The sequence below is a fragment of the Triticum aestivum genome, chromosome 7A (genome assembly GCF_018294505.1).
Source record: "Triticum aestivum cultivar Chinese Spring chromosome 7A, IWGSC CS RefSeq v2.1, whole genome shotgun sequence".
NCBI lineage: Eukaryota > Viridiplantae > Streptophyta > Magnoliopsida > Poales > Poaceae > Triticum > Triticum aestivum.
Genome location: NC_057812.1, coordinates 185324568 through 185332530, shown reverse-complemented (window position 1 = coordinate 185332530; position 7963 = coordinate 185324568). Strand labels below are relative to the sequence as shown.

The 7963-nt window shown below is 45.1% G+C and overlaps 1 pseudogene; it reads left to right on the top strand.

Moving 5' to 3' along the window:
- Window positions 1-5182: 5182 nt before the first annotated feature.
- Window positions 5183-6272, top strand: LOC123152477 (nuclear transcription factor Y subunit B-8-like; annotated as a pseudogene).
- Window positions 6273-7963: the final 1691 nt, after the last annotated feature.

Genomic DNA, 7963 nt, shown 5'->3' with positions numbered 1-7963 from the left:
GAGTGGACGTCAAGAAAGAAACGAGGGAGCCACGAGGTAGGCAGGCATGCATGCCCCCCTGGGCGCCCCCACCCTCGTGGGCCCCTCACAGCTCCACCGACCTACTTCTTCCTCCTATATATATCCATATAACCCGAAAACATCCAGGAGCACCACGAAACCCTATTTCCACCGCCGCAACCTTCTGTACCCAAGAGATCCCATCTTGGGGCCTTTTTCGGAGCTCCGCCTGAGGGGGAATCGATCACCGAGGGCTTCTACATCAACACCATAGCCTTTCCGATGATGTGGGAGTAGTTTACTACAGACCTTCAGGTCCATAGTTATTAGCCATATGACTTCTTCTCTCTCTTTGGATCTCAATACAATGTTCTCCTCGATCTTCTTGGAGATCTATTTGATGTAACTCTTTTTGCGGTGTGTTTGTCAGGATCCGATGAATTGTGGGTTTATGATCAAGTTTATCTAGGAACAATATTTGATTCTTCTCTGAAATCTTTTATGTATGATTGGTTATCTTTGCAAGTCTCCTCGAATTATTAGTTTGGTTTTGCCTACTAGATTGATCTTTCTTGCAATGGGAGAAGTGCTTAGCTTTGGGTTCAATCTTGCGGTGTCCTTTCCTAGTGACAGCAGGGGCATCAAGGTGCGTATTGTATTGTTGCCATCGAGGAGAAAAAGATGGGGTTTATATCATATTGCTTGTGTTTATCCCTCTAAATCATGTCATCTTGCCTAATGTGTTACTCTGTTCTTATGAACTTAATACTCTAGATGCACACTGGATAGCGGTCGATGTGTGGAGTAATAGTAGTAGATGCAGAATTATTTCGGTCTACTTGTCGCGGACGTGATGCCTATATACATGATCATGCCGAGATATTCTCATAATTATGCACTTTTCTATCAATTGCTCGACAGTAATTTGTTCACCCACCGTAATACTTATGCTATCTTGAGAGAAGCCACCAGTGAAACCTATGGCCCCCGGGTCTATCTTTTATCATATAAGTTTCCAAACTATTTTACTTTGCAATCTTTACTTTCAATCTATATCATAAAAATACCAAAAATATTTATCCTATTATTATTATCTCTATCAGATATCAGTGACCGTGAAGGGATTGACAACACCTTTATCGCGTTGGTTGCGAGGTTCTTATTTGTTTGTGTAGGTACGAGGGAATTGCGTGTAGTCTCCTACTGTATTGATACCTTGGTTCTCAAAAATTGAGAGAAATACTTACTCTACTTTGCTGCATCACCCTTTCCTCTTTAAGGGAAAACCAACACAGTGCTCAAGAGGTAGCACACACAATAAATGCATGCAAGCAACTTTGTCGTGATAGGATAGAAGCAACAACACAGAGGTATATGTGTCATCGCATGACAACATGTTGGTGCTAAAAATCTCATTAAATGAAGAGATCCTCCGTATGACACGACAAAACCTTTGTCCGCTCGGGGTTCCACATATGCTGACAGGAAAAAAATGACACACGCCTGCCCAAAACGCTCCACTGTGGTATCTCAGCACCACACAACTCCCCCTTCTTCCCAAAACAGGATAGTGCACCATCCTCATTAGCTTTGATCTAGCTGTTCCCGGTCGGGAGCCACCGCTCACGTTGAGCTGGAGTTGGCACTCTCATGAGAGTTGAATGTGTCTACTCCCATTCAATCATCAAATTCACAACTATGTTAATTATTGCATGTGGTTCCATGATTCATATTCCTTCCACCTCTCTCGATTCACATAGCCATGCCAAGATCCAACAATGAAATGTACTATGTGTGAACACTGATGCCATCACGTTCGTAGATCTATAGACTTTTATCCAACTATATCTATATATAACTAATAATCCATGCAAGACTGCTATCCAGCATGCATCTTAAAGTATTAAGTAAAACAAGATTATTGCACTGCGTATGATGACATGAAGTAGATGATATATTGTCTTCACTATGTGTTCAATGGGCAACTACACAAGCATATTTTTATCCCTAGTGGCAACAACACGATACAAGACTTTTCCACTTTCTATCACTTTGGTAGCTTACTGGCATAGTTGAAGCCAACTATCATACACAACTCCCTCTTCAAGATCAAACCCCAAACTTGGCCAAACAAAGAAGAATAGATCGGAGAGCATATAGGAATAAGAATTATTTAGCAAAGAAACCAAATATATCTAATAAAGATTCATGAATAAATTTGATCATAAAACGACAATTCATCATATCCCGACAAACACACCAACAGATTACATTAGATGGATCGCAATCATGTAGGGGAGCTCATGAGATGTATTGAGAAGCAAGAGAGAGGGAACCATCTAGCTACTGTTATGGAACCATAGTCCAAACAGAACTACTCACGGGTGATCATGACGGCCTTCATGTTGATGGAGATGGCCACCGTGAACAATTTCCCCTTCGTCAGAGTACCGAAAAAGGCCTCTATATTGGATCATGAAAAATAGAGGTGTGCGGTGGCAAAAAATTCGGGTTTAGAAATAATGAAGGGTTTCGAAGGTATATAATGGCTCAGGGACTGAGAGGTGGTGGATCGGAGGTTAAGCGGGCCCACATGAGCCCACCACACGCGCTCCCTCCTGGTGCGTGGGTCCCTTGTGTGCCACCCTGCCCTATGTTGGAGCTTCCTTGAAGCGTCTAGACTTCATATTTCCGCTGATTTTTTCTGGATTTTTTTTGTCCCAAAAAAATGATTTTCATGGAAACTTCAAAAACAATAAATGGCACTGAGAAATTTGTGTCAAAGCTATACCACAATGACATAAATATAGCATGAAACAATAAAAAATATATAAATACGTTTGAGACATATCTGTTGCCTACTCACCATTTTCTCAAAAAAAAGTTTGAAGCACAAGACAAAAATGCACTTTTTGAAAATCTACACAAGCTTATATCTTAGCAAGCTAAGGTAACTTCACGTTCCAGCACGTCCAAAATATTGGGTATTCATCCGTTATGGTATAGCAGCGATGTATGGGGAAAGGAAGATGTGGAGTCTTGTGTTGAAGGCTAATGTGCCATAGAAATTTGAGTCTTTGCTTGGCGAGTGTCGAACAATCTCATTGTACATGTTAATAGAAAGAAGCATTGGAAAAACACCTGTGGGGTGTGTTTCATATGTGATTCTACCGAAGAGTATCTTTTTCATGTCATAGTAACTTGTATGAAGGTGTGCACTTTACGCTTGGGTCTCTGAAACATTTGGAATTTCCCATATGAGTATGTTTTCATGAATTCAAGTGTGGATCGGTTGTTGGTCTTAGTGGACAGAGTTGATACTTCCACTCATTCCAAGATTTTATTTATATTCTGGAGGGCCTGGACCTTAAGGAATGATGTTATTTTTGGAGAGGAAATGCGTCTATCATGGCATCCGTTAATATTTTGGACAACTATTGGTCCTTTTTTCTGAGTTTTACCATGCCTTCTTCAGTACTTGAATTTAAAGACAAATCACTGGTGTTCCGTAGCAACTTGGTGACAAACCAACTTCTAGAAGTCTGTTGTGGGAGCCACTTCCGATCGATTGTTGCACTAACTTAGATGTGGATGCTACTTTTGTTGCTAAAAATGTCCAGTTGGCTAGCCCGGGAGTTATGGCAAGAGGCTCTGAGGGCAATATCTTGGTTTCAACCTAGGATGAAGTGGTTGAGTTGCGTCTATGCCTGGTGGGACTTTACATCGCTCTCACTTTGGACCATCCTATTACTTCGATGATTGATTACATGTTTGCTCATCGTATTTTTTCTAATCACTCTTTGAGCGGATCCACTTTGGTTCGTTTGAAGATAGAGGTGCTCGGAATCTCTGGACTACTATTGAATTTCAATCTAACCAAAGTCAAGAGAGGGGCTACCAAAGTGGCTCATGAGACTGACAAGTTCTGGCAATGTGCATTAAGTGAGAGGAGACGTTCCCGTCAACTACGTAGGCGTCTGTCGAGACTTCGTCAATCTCAAGATAATGTGCGATCTCACACACCGCGGAGATTGGATTGCACCTACCCATATTTTTTTGAAGCTCCGCGGTGTGTGAGATCGCTGATACTACTCGTTTCCATTTGACTCAGGAGCAATCCAATCATAATTCATAGGTATTCAGCTAAATATCAAAATATATTGGTAAGCAAACTTTAATATGTTAATATCACCTTGTCTCGTAGGCATGATATAATTAAGAAGAAAAATTCAAAATAGGGGGATTACAGTAGCTTAGTAAGTTGTTTCTTATGCATCGAAGTAAGAGGTCTTGGTTTAATTCAGTATCTCCTCCTAGCATTTTATTTCAGCTTATTTCGTAACTTTTTTTCATGTACTTTTCTCTTGGTATTGTTTCTTTTTTTTTCTCTTTCACTTCTATTATATATTTTTGACATTACTACACACATCTCTACAGAATATTCATTTGCTTATAATTTTATTAAAATTTTGTAATTTTATAGGTTTACTTTACATTCACTCTCTTTTTACTTGCAAATTACAGATTCAATCTCTTTCGTGCTTGTAGTTTCATTGGTTTTCTTGTTCTGGATATCCTTCTCCAAAATCCTGTGCCGCCATTGATTTGGTTGTCATTACGTTGCAGCTTTGTTGCTTTGTGTTTAGGGCACGTACAATACGTCGCCCCAACTAGCTGCCCCGCAGGCCACGTAGACTCGGGTGTGAGGGACGGTGGCTTCGCAGCATGTCAGAGTCGCCTGCAGAAGGCGCTGCTGCTTGGCCGCGGAAAGCATGAGCGAAAGGAAAAAGGGAGGGAAACCTGCTTGTTGCATGAGTGGATGAACAAGGACAATCACATGCAGCGATTGCTTCACCAGTGCAATCCTACGTGGAGGGGATGAGACCAGCATTTGCTATAGCCTCCGTAGCCCATGCCCTTAATGTGCCATTTCAGTTTCAAAACCACCAACAGTTTCAATCCTACGTGGAGGGGATGAGATCACATTTATACATATATGTATTATTTATCGTTTTCCTCTGATTAATAGCCTCATGCATGAGTACATGTCTTCGCCAGAACCACTCAATGGACACTTGTCGTTTGATCTGCAATACAAAGGACAGCTAAGGCAGCACCTAATACCTATCTCATCCTATTTAACACACTGAAGCAACTCGATCAGAAGCACTGCCCTAAAGCCAAGTGCGACTACCTGCATTGGACCTTGCCTAGCCCTAACCATGGAGAACGACGGCGTCCCCAACGGACCAGCGGCGCCGGCGCCTACCCAGGCGACGCCGGTGGGGCGGGAGCAGGACCGGCTGATGCCAAACGCAAACGTGATCCGCATCATGCGCCGCGCGCTCCCTGCCCACGCCAAGATCTCCGACGACGCCAAGGAAGCGATCCAGGAATGCGTGTCGGAGTTCATCAGCTTCGTCACCGGCGAGGCCAATGAACGGTGCCGCATGCAGCACCGCAAGACCGTCAACGCCGAAGACATCATGTGGGCCCTAAACCGCCTCGGCTTCGATGACTACGTCGTGCCCCTCAGCGTCTTCCTGCACCGCATGCGCGACCCCGAGGCGGGGACAGGTCGTGCCGCTGCAGGCGACAGCCGCGCCATGACGAGTGCGCCTCCGCGCGCGGCCCGGCCCGTGATCCACGCCGTGCCGCTGCAGGCTCAGCGCCCGATGTACGCGCCCCCAGCTTCGGTGCAGGTTCAGAATCAGATGCAGCGGCCCGTGTATGCTCCCCCGGCTCCGGTGCAGGTTCAGAATCAGGTGCAGCGGCCTGTGTACGCTCCCCCGGCTCTGCTACAGGTTTAGATGCAGCGGGGCATCTATGGGCCCCGGGCTCCAGTGCATGGGTACGCCGTCGGAATGGCACCCGTGCGAGCCAACGTGGGCGGGTAGTACCAGGTGTTCGGTGGAGAGCGTGTCATGACCCAGCAATACTACGGGTATGGGTATGGGGAAGGAGCGTACGGCGCAGGTAGCAGCAACGGAGGAGCCGCCATTGGCGACGAGGAGAGCTTGTCCAACGATGTGCCGGCGCCGGGGGAGGGCACGGAGGAGCCAGAGCCAGAGCCAGCAGCAGAAGAATCGCAGGACAAGCCCGTCCAATCTGGCTAGCCGCGTGGGTGGCGTGCCTTAGCTTCTGCATCCTGTGTGCTGTAATAATTTGCCGTGTCGATCCCGCCATGGTTTGTGTGTGCGTACTGCTTACCTAATGTGGGCTTGTCCTCTAGTAATTCATGTATTGCTTATCTAACGTGGGATTGTCCTCTAGTAATTCATGTACTCTTTGTTGTTGAAGTTATTGTCGTTTAATTTGTTTTTGCTTAATTTAGCTACTCATCATTGATGACCGGGTGAAAAACCGCATTTGTTTTCAAAAGGGTTTCCGACTTTTGTATCATTGTGATGCACACTGTAGTACATAATATTTTGCGTTGCAAATTAGACCTTCGTATGATGTCACGAATATGTCATATTCATGGGTCATACAATCTCTCACGCTTAAACAGAAGTCATACTCTCTCTATATCTATCTATCTATCTGTCTATCTATCTATCTATCTATCTATATCTCTGGCTCTGTCGCCACATGTACATACATATGTGCGTCGGTTAGCAAAGTGGTCATGAATGAGTTTGGAGCGGCACACGTACTTCGAAGCCTTTGGCCGGTGGTGACATCTTGCGCGCATAGCTGGAAAGGGAAGTGTCTGACCTTGTTGTACTGATGTGGTGCGTGCCGCAGGCTGGCGTGGAGCGGTGGAAAGGGCATCGTCGTGCACATGATTGATAAACTTGCACTAACTTCCCTTTCAGAAACCGCACCTGCATACGCAGGGGAAAAACACATCAATATGTGTCGTGGCCAGCAATACTACAGGTACGACTACAGCGAAGGAGCGTCGGCGCAGGTAGCAGCAACGGAGGAGCCTGTGCCGACGGGGAGAGCTTGTCCAACGACGTGTCGGTGCCGAATGTAGGCACGGGGGAGCCGGAGCCAAAGCCAGCAGTAGAAGAATTGCAGGACAAGCCCGTCCAATCTGGCTAGCCGCGTGGGCGGCGCGCGTTAGTTTCTGCGGCGTGTGTGCTGTAAAAAAATGTCGTGTCGACCCGGCCATGGTTTGTGTGTGCGTACTGCTTACCTAATGTGGGTTTGTTGTCTAGTAATTCATGTACTCTTTGTTGTTGAAGTCATCATCGCTTAATTGGTTTTTCCTTACTTTGCTACTCGTAATTGATGATCCGATGAAAAACTGCATTTTTTTCCAGAGAGTTTCTATGACGCCCTCGATTCAATCGTACACTAATCATACACGCAAATGTGTACGATCAAGATCAAGGAATCACGGGAAGATATCACAACACAACTCTAGACACAAATTAAAATAATACAAGCTTTATATTACAAGACAGGGGCCTCGACGGCTCGAATACATAAGCTCGAATACACAAGAGTCACCGGAAGCAACAATATCTGAGTACAGACATGAGTTAAACAAGTTTTCCTTAAAAAGGCTAGCACAAAATCAATATCGATCGAAAAGGCAAGGCCTCCTGCCTAGGAGCCTCCTAACTACTCCTGGTCGTCGACGGTCTTCACATAGTAGTAGGCACCCTCGGGGGTAGTAGCAGTCATCAAAGGTGGTATCTGGCTCCTGGACACCACCATCTGGTTGCAACAACCAGCAAGAAGAAATAAAAGGGGAAAAGGAGGAGCAAAGCAACCGCAAGTACTCATCCAAAGTACTCGCAAGCAAGGATCTACACTACATATGCAACATTATCAAAGGAAGGATGTATATGTGGATTGGGCTGCAGAAATGCCAAAAATAGAGGGGAAAGTCTAGTCCTATCGAAGACTAGCATCTTCAAGCATCATGCAGCATCAGAAGGGATAACAGTAGCATAAAGTAAAGTAGTAGTAGTGTTATCAACCTCGCCCAGAGATCCTTTCTCGACCC